This window comes from Poecile atricapillus, chromosome 5 (assembly GCF_030490865.1).
Source record: "Poecile atricapillus isolate bPoeAtr1 chromosome 5, bPoeAtr1.hap1, whole genome shotgun sequence".
NCBI lineage: Eukaryota > Metazoa > Chordata > Aves > Passeriformes > Paridae > Poecile > Poecile atricapillus.
In genome coordinates this window covers 32,142,691-32,155,881 of record NC_081253.1, presented here as the reverse complement: position 1 = coordinate 32,155,881, position 13,191 = coordinate 32,142,691, and positions in this window count along the sequence as shown.

Genomic DNA, 13,191 nt, shown 5'->3' with positions numbered 1-13,191 from the left:
AACTTATAAAAAAAGTACAAGATATATGTAGCTGCAATAAATCCTACTAATATACCACTCAGTCTAAAATGTGTGAATGCCATGGGTTTTATCTATTCTGTACATCAGTCATGGACAATCTAGTACCCCCTACTCACCTTAAGATCACTGAAATCTCTAGTACACACACTCACCCTCATAAAACATAAAATATGTTTTTAAATTGCAGGAAACAGAACTTAGTAAAAAGCAAACAAGTGGCTTAAGGCCAAAGAAATCTTTACATCAATCCCACATCCTAGGATTCATCCATGTCCTGGGAACCTGGTGGATTGATACAGGAAACATTTAATTATTATGAGAGCTACAGACTGAAGACAGATGTCTCTTCAGGAATTCCCACTTTGTATCCATTTCTTCCTGTGAATCCATCCCACAACATAGTGAAAAAAATTGCCATTGCCTCCAAAGAAGAGATTAAACTACGGCAAATTTTCAGTAACGTGCTGCCTGGAATGCTAAATATAACACTCTTTTTATGAATATTTAATTTTCTGTTGGGTCTCATGTTCTTGAGCTAAAGCCCATAACTTCCATCAATATTAATGCCAATTATGCATTCGGATCCATAGAGATCAGAGAAGTTACCCAGAGATCTTAATATGCCCAGTCTTGTTTAACTATATTGATTTTCAACTTCATTTCTAGCTGGTGCTGTATGACAAGGACACCAAAACCACTCAAGTTTTCAGCCCTTTTTAAAGGGCACAAATGATGATGATCACAGCAGGTCTCCAGCATCTAATACCAGGTAAAAGGTTAGTTAGTTTGAAAACACTGATTAACTACTGTCATTAAAAGAGGAGGAAAAACCTAGAGAATCTCCAATTTTAAAATCTAAAATCCACATCTGTAAGAGTATCGTAACTACCCCTCTTAATTTCATCTCAGGAGATGCTTTTGCTGAGAAATAGACTTCTGAAGATACAACTTTCTGCCCCATAAGTAACTCAAACAACGTGCCTGCCAGTTTGAAACATAAAATAAGGAAAAAAAAAGAAAAATAAAATCAGGGAGAGGCAGTGGGAGCAAGAGCACCTAATAATCACATCAGTTGGAAGAAGACTTTTTTAGTCAAACTAATTCCAAGACAGACACCCTGTAAGCATTCACACACCAAGCAGGATCCCAGCTCCTTGCCCAGCAGCACAACCTGAGCCCATTCACTCACTCCAGCACTCCAAGCCAAGATTTTCACTGCTCAGCTCCTTTGCCAGCTCTCCCTTCCCTGCCAGCTGCCAAGCTTCCCACAACTTCCCTGGGGTATTTCAGTTTGTAAGAAATGCCACCTCCGGATGCAAGTGCATGCATCAAATTTAGCAATTTCTCTCCAATTATGTCACTATAAGACGCTTTTCTCAAAAATTCATTAGAAAAGCTTTGAGGGAAAAGTACATCCAATTCCAACCTGTTTGTAGGACAAAAAGAAAAATTTTCACCTTCATTTTCATGTCAAAAATTTTATTTCTGTTCAACTTTGTTAAAATTTTCCAAGCATTAAGAGAACAAAGCAAAGGATAGAGTTTCTTTTTCTTTTTTGAATTATTGCCCCCCAGATATTTTCCATTATATAATTTAAAAATAAACACACCCAAACCCATATTGCTTATGAATTCCCACAAGTGTCACTTTACTTGAAAAAAAATCTAACTGAAATGATGCAATGTTTACAGATCTCTGGTACCAGGATTTGCTAGTCTGAGTAAGTTTTTAGGAGATATCATATGGTGCCTGTATCAAGCCCTTCATATTCCTCTTTGCAGTTCAAAGGTTTTGTTCCTTGTCTGCAGCACAAAAATCAGAGCTTTTCCAAGTGCTCAGAACAGCATAGCATGAGCATGAACAGCAGCTTAAAATTCAGACACTAAAATTCTATCAATACAATTTTTATGCCTCTCCATCAAAAATATCTATTTTCTCTAAAATGCTTACCATGGATACTTAGTTTTTTCTTATAAAAAATACAAACACATTTCAAACACCACAACTGACCAACCATTTTCTTTTGCACGTGGAAGATCTTCAGAGCCACATTTTTTACATTGTCTAAAAGCTCACCTTAGGTGGAGGTCGCTCTGCCTGATATTAAAGTGGAGCAACAGCTTTTTAATGCTTCTTAAAAGAAAGGCAATGGCAAAAATCCATCATGGTTCAGTAACCTCCCCAGTGCCAGGACACTTTTGACACATTGCCACAACACCTTAAAGACAAGCCCATGAAATTGTGCACAAGGAATTGTTCAAGAGGCTCTACACAATTCATGTGCCCCTCTGCAAAAGAGAGAAAATGCCTCCTCCAACCCCACAGTTTGATTTGTTTTGTCTTAATAAATAAATACATGAATAAATAAGATAATTAATTTATTGCTGACAGTTGCTTTTCACCAGAAACTGATGTGCCTCCCTGAAAGGACATCATCCTCTGTCAAATCACACATCTCAGAAGGGCTCTGTGAATTAACTGTCTCACTATTAATTAAAGTTTGCCAACATACAAAGCAAAGCACTGGAAAGAATCATTCAAAATACTGCCAGAGTACAAAAAAAACAGTTCCAGATGTGTACAGCTGCACTGCAGAGAAAAGTCCCACATCCACATGTTTTAGTTCTTGCTGCCATTTAACTTTTCACATATTAAATATTTGCAGCTTAATCTAAAATTCTAACTTTTTTAAAACTTAAAATAAAACACTATTATTTCAGAAAAACAAGGTTTTGAGCAAACACTCCAAGTAGTGAACAACAAGATTGTATTCTCAACACATAAAACAATTGTGGAATCATCAGCCTGAACTATTTTAGACTAAAACCATGGGGTTTTTTTCAAAAGCAAATAAAATATGCATTTTAAATTCCAGATTTTGACATAAAGTTCAGAGGGTTAGAGCTTAATCTGAAAATGTACAAATATCACCAGAAAAAAAGCCAGTAAAAAAATGATTAACTATTAATCCCTAGCTTTTCATTAAATGAGGAAAAAAACCTAATCAAAACAAAATCAAATCAACAAAGGGTCCAAAACCTGTAGGTGATCCCAAAATCTACCATCAGTACTTTCCTTCTCCTGGAATGGGCCATGTTCCTTTTCAGAGAGGTTGAAAACAGGATTTGGAATGGAAAATTTACCTCAGGTACCAAAGCCTGGAAAGCACATAATTGCAGGAGCAGCATGAAATTCATCCTTGACTGTGGCTTGAAGTGTTATTTGCCTTGCTGGTTTATGGGGTTTGTGCTCAAAGCTCCTTCTGTGCACACACACAAAGGCTTCGAGGTTTAAGCTGAAAACATCGCCACAATTAAATAAACCTCTGGTTAAGAAGAGTAGTGAAGCTGAAAAGCACACTCTTAATTGCTGAATTCTTAAGGATTTTCTAGGAATTACTCCAAACCTGATGGTGTAAATGATAAAACTAGTAGAAGAGAGTATTAATTCAGGAAAGTTCAACTCCTGTGTGCTGAGGCTGCACCAGGCTGCCAATTCACAAGGGTTCCAGGGGTTCTCAGGCCCAGAGGGGGAATGAGATCCAGCAGCTTCCAAGGTGGCCTCATTACCTCCAGAAAAATACATTTAACAGGAGCCTGTATGATGGTTACAAATTCTGTAGCCTCACCATTATACATCTTTTTGCATAAAGCTCTTCCTGTTCTAACGCAACACAAACCAGCCCTGGATTTGGAGTAGGGAGAGCTGGGCTGGAAATCCGAGTGGAGCAACACATCCACTTGCTCCTCACTTTTCTCTCTGTCCAGCACCCCAGCACATGAAAGGCTATTAAAAAAGATCTTGATTTTGCACCACAGCATGACCCACTAATGTCCCGTCCCCACAGCTCAGCTGATCTCCACTTAGCTCCCCTCCTGCTGCTGCCAAAAGGGCCCTCGCACTCTGCAGAGAGGATTTTTAGTAATTAGCACTTCTCAGTGCCTTGTTAACATACAAACAGCACTGTGGCATGTGTTTGCCAGCCAAAAGAAAGGCGGGGATAGAACCTGTAAGAGCCTGACACCGAGATGTTTGTCTCTCACTGTAATGCACGAAGGGTTTTATGCGTGTGCATTGTAAAAGCTAGAGGAAGAGAGGGATCATGTATCCACACAATGAGGAAAAACAAAGAAAATAAATAGTGCCTTTTAACTGTATTGTATCAAAAGCATTTCTCCTAAAGCATCCGTTAAATTAGAAAGTGGACTGTTTGTCTGAACAGCAGAATGAAAATCACATCAAGCTTTTGTAGATGGAAGGGCAACAATAACTTTTATTTATTTTTAGAGACAAATGCCACTCTGATCCACTAACAGTGACAGGAACTTGGCCAGGAAGATAGAAACCAAAATGAAGTAGGGCCTTTGTGAAAATGGATGACTAAATTTCTATTGATTTCTTTCTACTTCCTAAGGAATCAAATTGCTTTAAGACTCACTTTGGAGCTCCCAGGTTTTTGCTCAGTCAGTTTAACCTCGACTCGGTAACCTCTGTGACACATCTGTTCCAATTTATTATATTCAAGCCCATGGAATTTTTGCTTCCATCATGTCCTCACAGTGATTTGATTTTCTCTGGCTACACAGAGGGTCATTAGGTTGGATGTAGGGCGCCAGGACGCACACTGATTTGTAAGAGAATGTAATGCAAAGTGATACTAAGTGTTAAAAAACACACAGCTGGAGCAAAGGGGGCTGTAGACAAAGCCAAAAACAGAACTGAGTATTATTCTAAAAGAGAAAATATCAGCAGGACTCTAAGAATTCAACACTAGTTATGTTCTAAACCTAAATAAGGCAATAAACAAATAAATTTGAGGCCGGAGTTGAGAACATGGGCTGAATGCATGGGAAGTCTGTTAATCAAACCTTTGATTTGAGAGGAAGAAGGCTGAGCCCAAAAGGGATACTGAGGGTATTCATCAATGGGATCTCTGTTTGTACTAACAACAGACTCATGTTTGCTCCAGTGTTAAACAAGTGCACTCACAGGGACCTGGATCTCTGCAATCCTGCAGTTCCAGTCCAGGCTGCTACTGCCTTGAAGGGTTTGAGCACTGGAAAAACAATGTCTGCTTAGACTTGGAACTTTTCAACATATTATTCTAATCTGTTAATTTAGGCAGAGGTTGTGCAGCAAATTTCAATAAATTGTTTCATACCATTTCCCAAACCAAGGCCTGGCTAACTACCTATTATTTTTACCTAAATCCTTCTTGGACTTTTAGAAAAGAGACATACCACTCCACCAGGCTGGGGGAAGCCTTTTTCCATGTCACATCTGACTGCTTTGTCTCATAGAGCCAAATCACCCTGTGCACACGCTTTGCAGCCATTTTCCACATTCTCCTACACACTTTAATACCTTTAAATGAGTTATGCATACATCAGCTACTACTCTGTTGGCAATCATTTGGGCTGCCTGAGGAACAGGGAGATCCTGCCAAGTCAGGTAAAACCTAAGGAATATGGGTCAGAGATAAGAAAAAATGAAAATAAAGGTTCCTGTATATTCATGGAAGTCCTTGCTCCAGTACAGACATTCCTTTAAGGAATGCTCTCTAGGGGAATAAGCAATGTACAGTCATATCCAAAAGAAGGATTACAAAGAAGATAAAACTTGGTTAGATTGTATATTTAAGCAAATTAATAACAAAGGGAGATTACCCAAACTCCCTGACTTTTACTCCTTCTGTCAGCATGAAGAGTCTGTGACATCTTTTTAGTGTGTTAGTAGAGGATTTCCAGACAAGGGGAATATTGAACTTCTCACATATAGAAAGGATTATATAGTTAAAATATTGAAATGACACTCAGTAATTCTGACATTTTAGACTTCAAACCATTTCAATAATCCTTAATCTTTCTGTTTCTCACTTCTTTACCTGTAAAACTTGAGTTTTCAACCACAGAATTGTAATATAGTAAATTATTTCCTATCACATATGCATCTATTATGCCGGTGTAAACTAAAATATTAAAAGAATATTTTGAGAAGAAGGAACTTAGTGCAGTGGTTCTGCAGGGGTGCATTCTTTGTGCCAGAATGGTTTTCTGGGGCCAAATACAGTCGATTGACACCTTAAAAGCATGTGGTTTTTTGTGGTCTCTTATGTAGGTGTGCACACCTATATTTGGTGTATGTGCATGAGCAGACCCCCATGTGCACTGGGGCCCAGATGGGAAATTTCAGGTCAAATTCTCTATTACCAGATCATCTCCACTGCTCTGGAAGTATTGAAAAACACTCTCAGAGAACTCCAAATTACACTCTATGATACACAGAATTATTACATCACACAGATAATTGTACTGGGAGGAGGGAGCATCACAGTATTTTGTTTTTGCCACTCAATGCTCATGGCCACAAAAGAAGCAGCCACATATCTCATATTCTTCTTACCTTAACCAGTCTCATTTTTGAAACCGAACTTAAAACATCAATTCTGAGACTTTTTCAAATAATTTCAAGCATTAGATCTCTGCCATTTTCCTTACATCCTTGACATATGTACCTTTTTAGAAACAATATCATCCTATTTTCTGTTAATAGGGAAAGGCAAATCTCAAGAGGATCATGAGTACTTAGCACATCTTTATGCTGATTCAAAAATTAAAAGCCAGAGGGGCTTCTTTTCCCTTTCTGAGGTCTTCCAGCAAATTATTGATTGTTGATGATCTTCTTCCATTAATATATTTCTTTCTTACAGTCTGAGTGATTGTGTTAAATTGCTTAATAACTCTCTAATCATGTACATCTCCAGGGGCTGAAAAGAGCTTTGGTTTTAAAAGTAATTTGTTTCAAATGAGGCCTTATCCATCCTCATGTGGGGGTCAGGGGAAGAAAGGAAAAAGTTTTCCAGGATGATACTTGCAAGATCCTAAATTCCAAGCCATTTAAGGTCTAACAGAATAATAATACAAATAAATACAAATAAATTTATATCTTCTGAAAATCACCTACCAGTTATAACCACCTATGAATACCTACTGCTAGAAAACTAGTGGTGTAGAACATTCCATTTAACTTAATATATAATACTAGGGAAAAAAAAAAGTGAATATCTTCCAATCTTCAGCAACCTCAAAGTCAGACACAAAGCATGAGAACAATTGAACCACAATACTCAGTTTTTTCCCCAAGTATTGCAGTAGCAGTTTAGTGTCATCCTTGAAGATGAGCTAGGCTGAATGCTGCCAAGGATTTTTCCTTCACCTGAGCTACTCTTCTAGGCAGGGACCTCCCTTTGCTGCCATCAGCACAACTTGTTTCAACTACATCAACTACATTTATGGACCAAGCCCAGACCCTTTATAGTTCAATCTCAGTCCTGGTAACAAATCACAATAGCATAAGAATCCCACAAGGTGCTCTGCACAACACAGCTGCATCTACTGAGGAGACACTGGGGCTGCACCTTTTGGCCATGTAGCTTCCCAAAAGGTACCACCTTCCTGCCACTCCTTTCAGAATTTCTAAAGGGTTTTAAGACAGGTAAAGAAAGCACAGAAAAATTTATACATTGAATTTTTGATCTGCTTTAGTGCAAAGTCTTTCAGGTTAAGGTTAATCAAACCTCCAAGAGATGGGGTGCTCAATATCATCTGTTCAATGAGATGACAAAGTGCTCTCACTCCCTGTAATAACATTTTCTGTTGCTTGGCTTGGATTTGTTGTAAAGCCATCGGTAGTTTCAAGGTTAATGGAAAGTCCTGGTACTCCCACTCACAACCATAAATAGGGACCAAATCCTGTGAAGCAAAGCCAGAGGATGCAAGTGACCAGCACTGAAGGAAGGAATCTCGATGCTGTTTTGATTTTTGTCTTTTTTTTTTTTCTTTTATGTATTCTCTGTATTCTTTGCACATATATTTGGACCTCTGTAACCTACTATTGTATTCTAGCTAGTTTTCCCAGTACTTTTCCATGACCTTTACCTAGGCAGAAAGGCAAAACATGTTCCAAAGCCCCTTTCCTATCTTGGTTCTAAGACACCAAGGCCAAAAAACAGCTCTTCAGACACATTTTCATCAACAAAGTACAGACCCATCTGAGGAGGGGAGGACTTGGAAGTGGCTTGGACTAGGGGGAGTATTACATTACCACTTATGCTCCTAATTAGTGCTTTTTTGTCAATTATCATAATTCACCAAACTTATAAAACTATATGCACCCCTGTTAGGGGTGGGCTTTTGTGGATATTTTCCATAACTTCCCCTGGAAGCCTTCAATAAAGATCCACTTTTATATCAACTCCCACACTAATATTATCTCAAAAGTGTGTGTAGTTTCATTTCTAGGTTGAAAAAGGCATCAAATCCACCCGCACAAATCCCATAGGTACATTATGTACAGAGATACAGAGGATCTTCTCTAGGTTGTTTGAACACTTGAAATAAGGTCAAATGAAAGAATGGAAGTTTTAAGAGCTTTGCATCTGCTGGACTGCAGTCCATATTCTGTGCTGAGCAGTCAATTACAAGTAGAATTCAGCTCAGACATGAAGCTCCACAGAGAACATTTACTTATTTATTTTAAAGACCTCTTCTTCCCCAAAATGAAATCAGAGACTGATCTTTGAACTGCTGAACAATACCTCCATAGCAGCTTCCTGGGGTGTCCTACTCCTTGAACTTTTTATATCATATCTTAACCAAGTCTGGAAAAAAAGGGATTTGAGTGGAAAGTTTGGGACCTACACAGTGACACATATGTGCCTGATATCTAAGAAGGGAATGAAGGGGACAGAAAACACAAAGAAATTGCTCACTGCTGGTTTAAATAGAGCCCTCTCTTGTGATCAAACACTTTCTAAAGGGCTCCAAGCAACCACCATGAACACTCTTGGTGTGAAAGAGGAGCAGGCAAAGCTTTCTGCTGGTATGTATTGAATTAGTCTGGCAGAAAAAAAAGAAGCTAAGACAAAAAATAAAAAAAGAATCTATTAGCTAAACTTGGAAGCCTTTCCACTTTCTGCAGCACTCAGCACCATTCAGGTAACAAACAGGTTCTGGCCTTGTACCAGCAGAACAAAGAACATCCAACAATTCACCTCTCACACCAAAAAAATTGCACCTGCTGAGACTTTGCACAAGTATCAAAGGAAGCAAAATAATTCCTTTTGCAGCATACAAAACTCAGATTGTATTTGCTACAAATGGTAAGGTTCCATCTAAGACTTATAGATTTTTGGCTATTTATTCCTAGACCCCATGTGACATCTATTCAGCACCATAAAATGGTTGGTGCAGGGAGAAAATGGGCCACAGGTGTATTTATGTCCAGTGACAAGAGTCACTGAAGATAAAAGAAGTTTATACAAGTTCTTTGTCTGAGTGGGTCTGTCAGAGAAACAGCCCTTGCCCTTTGAAGGGTTCCATTTTAAACAGGGCAAAAAATATGATTAATTCTCTTGGCTTAACCAGAGAATGCACTGTAACTTCCAATATGCAAAATTTAGTAGGTTGGTAAAATTTCTCACTCCACCCCCTGATCTGTTAAACTACAGGGTTTGTTCGGTCTAAGAAGAGGACTGATCTCTACAACATCAGCATGCCAGGACAAAACTGCAGCTCAGCACAGTTTTCTTAGCAGGAATCTTAAGCTTTTCCATATAGACTTTGGATCCAAACCCTGAAATCACAGCTGAGGGCTTTCAAGCTGTTTGAAAACCAGATTAAAACCCAAAGAAGTGGTAGGCACTGGCAATGAAAATAGTTTCCTTTCAGAAGCTCTAACACTGTATCTAAAAGTTTGGATTTAATTCTCTCCCCTGAGATATTCAGCATCTGAAAAAGACAAGGAAGTTTGTTACACCCACTACGTTTTGCCAATAACTGTCAATTTTGTTTATGAGACCTGCTTGTCCTAAATAATACAATAAAGTGAAACACATTCCTGTCTTTTCCCTTTTTATATCACCAATGTATTCAGGGAACTTGATGCTAAGTGAAGCTAGGGGAATTTTCTTTTCTTCTTGCAGAAAAGGTGAGACCAAAGTTATTAAATGAAATTTAAAAAAAAATTAGATACATTGCACAAGCTCAATTCCTCACTAAAACCTGTGTATAATATTGCAGAGTAGCTTTTATTTAGCTTCACTCTTTCTTTATACTGCTGAAGTCAATTAAATTCCAGGCATACTCTATATGTTGGATTACTTGATGCATTTTTGACCAATGTTGTATTAAGAAGCAGATGTTTTAGATGTTATTGCCATCCAGAGGAAGATTCCTTAAAAACACGTTGTGCGTGTATTGATGCACTTCCCATGGAACAGAAAACAGGGCTCTAACACTTAGGCTGCTTCAAACCAAAACTTCTCATTCAACATAAAGTAATTAAGTGGGGCATATTGAATCCACAAGCAGCAGGTTAAGTGCACAGGTTAATTTATTTATGTTATTTATGTGGCAACAGTGTTCCACTCCTCTCGGCAGGCACAAACCTGCCAGAGCATCTCAGCCTTCCAGCCTCATCTGAGCCACACCGCTCTCATCTGCTACCACAAACACCAGATCGCTGAAAATGAAATGTTCCACTTCATTTGACCTTCTCTTGTAGAAAGATATTAAATATGTATAAAAATTGTACATTTTCTTTCATTGATTTCAGAAGGTATTCAAGCGAAAGCAGCAAAACATGCATTTCAAGAGCTGTCAGACACTCAATTTACTGCTGTTCTGTGCACTAAAACGCACAGGGCTCAGAGAACATAAAAAACAAAGCTACAGATACATGCTCAGAATACAGAAGGATCCCAAAGATAATTCAACTGCTTGCCAGTAGATTTCTCAAGCCTCAATTATTTCCACATTTGCTATGCAGAATACTTTGAGACAGGGTGTAACAGTATATTTACTGCTCTTTGCCTGTCCTTGTTAAGTTTTAACTCATTGCAGTTAGATCTGCATATATGTGTGTGTGCCTTGCCATGAGTATATATATTTATAAGTATATATATTTATGAGTATATATATTTATGAACAGACCTAACCAATAATTAAGGCTTTTACACATTTACAAGCAGGCTTAAAGGCAGTTGAGATCCTCTGATCTATCCACTGGACTACTCCCCTATTTAAAATTGCCTGGTTTTGATTAAAATGTGACATGAACTTTATCCTGTACAAGCAGACATTTGGGCTTTGCTGATCACCTTCCTAGAGGGAGGGATATCAGTAGCAGAGGGCATGGAAATATTCTGCATGTGCCTAACTCTGCTGACTAAATTAACTCAGATCAGAGAACCAGGCAGATAACATATTCCTCCCAGAAAAGAAAAAAATGAAATGGTGAATATGGAATAAAAATAAAGCCCTCACATGAAACAGAAGCCTCCATTGCCTCACATGCTTCTGAAATGGTGCAAAGGGCTTTAGTGAGGTTATTTTAATATTCTGAATAGAATTTTTCATGTCTTCCGCTGAGGTATCAGCTATATTAGCTACCATAAAACTTCAATTTCTCACATCTGAGACTCTGGGCTTGCTGCCTGTGGCATTCCTTCTGCAAGATAAGCTTTTACTCAGCAGGTTCCTGGTTGCCAACAGGGTTATGTCCTGAAAAAGTTCCTAAAAGGGCTGCACCACATAAAAGCAGGAAGCCACTACAGAAACTTTTCTCTGTAAAAAAGACATTCATGGACTTATAAATTGCTGTTTTGTTTTTTCACACATGAAAAAGTGTTTTGTTCCACACTTTAAAATGACAATTAATTAAACAAAATAAACACCCTCTGAAAGAAGTCCATGCTTATTCCCACTTGGATTTGCTTTGTTCTGGAGCTAAAAGTAGCTGGAACTTCTTGGAACCTGTAAAGACACTTATTTCTTCCTACCAGGGGCCCAGGAGCAAGCCTTTAGGAATTTTAAAGGACTTGCCAGTCTGGTTTGGAGAACCCTCAGCACCTTTTTCCACTGGATTTGGATTTTTCATTGGATTTCCAGTGGCAGGACTGGTTAAAGAGATCGGTTTCCCCTAAAACAAAACTCGTGTTTAAGTGCACAAGGTCTGGCTTTATTCCAGGTGAGGTCAGGAGTGCTTTCAGCAATCACATGGCACAGGGATGATTTAATGTCACCAGATGCTCTTCTCTGCTTTCAAACCAGACTCTGCTCTTTTTATGAGCCATGTGGGTCAATTACGGGATGGTTCTGATAGAAGTGTAAATAAAATTATTAGCTTAAGAACTTCAGTCCTCTCTCTTCTAATTTCTATAATTGGTCTCAGTATTAAAATTTTTCATGAAGAAAAAAGTCTATTATTTCATTCAAATCAGTATTTGCCATTAAGTTTACCATTAACTTAATTTGTAAAGACAAGCTTCAGATAAAATTAGAAATATTGAATAATTCATGGTGAGGTCTACCAATTTTACACTACTACTTCTTATGTGAAACTTCAGTGTGTCACATCAAAAGGGCTGGTGGTTTGTTTTCTTTTTTTTTTTTTTTTCTGGCAGGGAATAAGTGCTTCAAAACACTCCCCAGAGAACAAAATGTAGCTGTCACGTTGAAGATAATGCATTTAATCTCTTTGTTACATTGCAGCAATTTCAGTAAGCTTTATTGTACTGTGTTTCTTTATGGCAACCCTGCAAAAAATTCATTTACTAAGTAAGCAGCCTGATGGTCTGTACATTTCTACCCACTTAACAGTTAGATTAGTGCTTTCAAAATACTCAAAAGCAGCAGTAAATTCCTTTTATAAAAGCTGGCAAACAAAGGAAGCATGTCAGTCATTCCTCAAAGCAAAGATGCCAGTTACTTTCTAATTTCCACAGATTTAGTTGTATATGGATTCAAATTACATATGATTCTTAGCCTTCTATTGTAAATCTTGCTCAAGACCTATTATGCAGGTATTTCATCTTAATTTATTTTGATGCCTATAGTGGAACATATCCTAATACCAACATGAAACCTTTAAAAACACTAACCATGACTAAAATGTGTTCCAATTTTAAAAACAGTCGTTAAAAAACACACTTGGAGCAAAGAAATGAATTCAGTGTATAAATCTGGCTGTGACATGAGAAAACACAACTCTGAAAATCACTTTTCCTCTGTCCTGTTGAGGCTGCTCCTGCAAACTCCATTTACTGTGCCCTCACAGAGAGTAGCAAAGGATCTTCCCAGCACATGCAGCTATCCCAGGATCAAAGTGCCA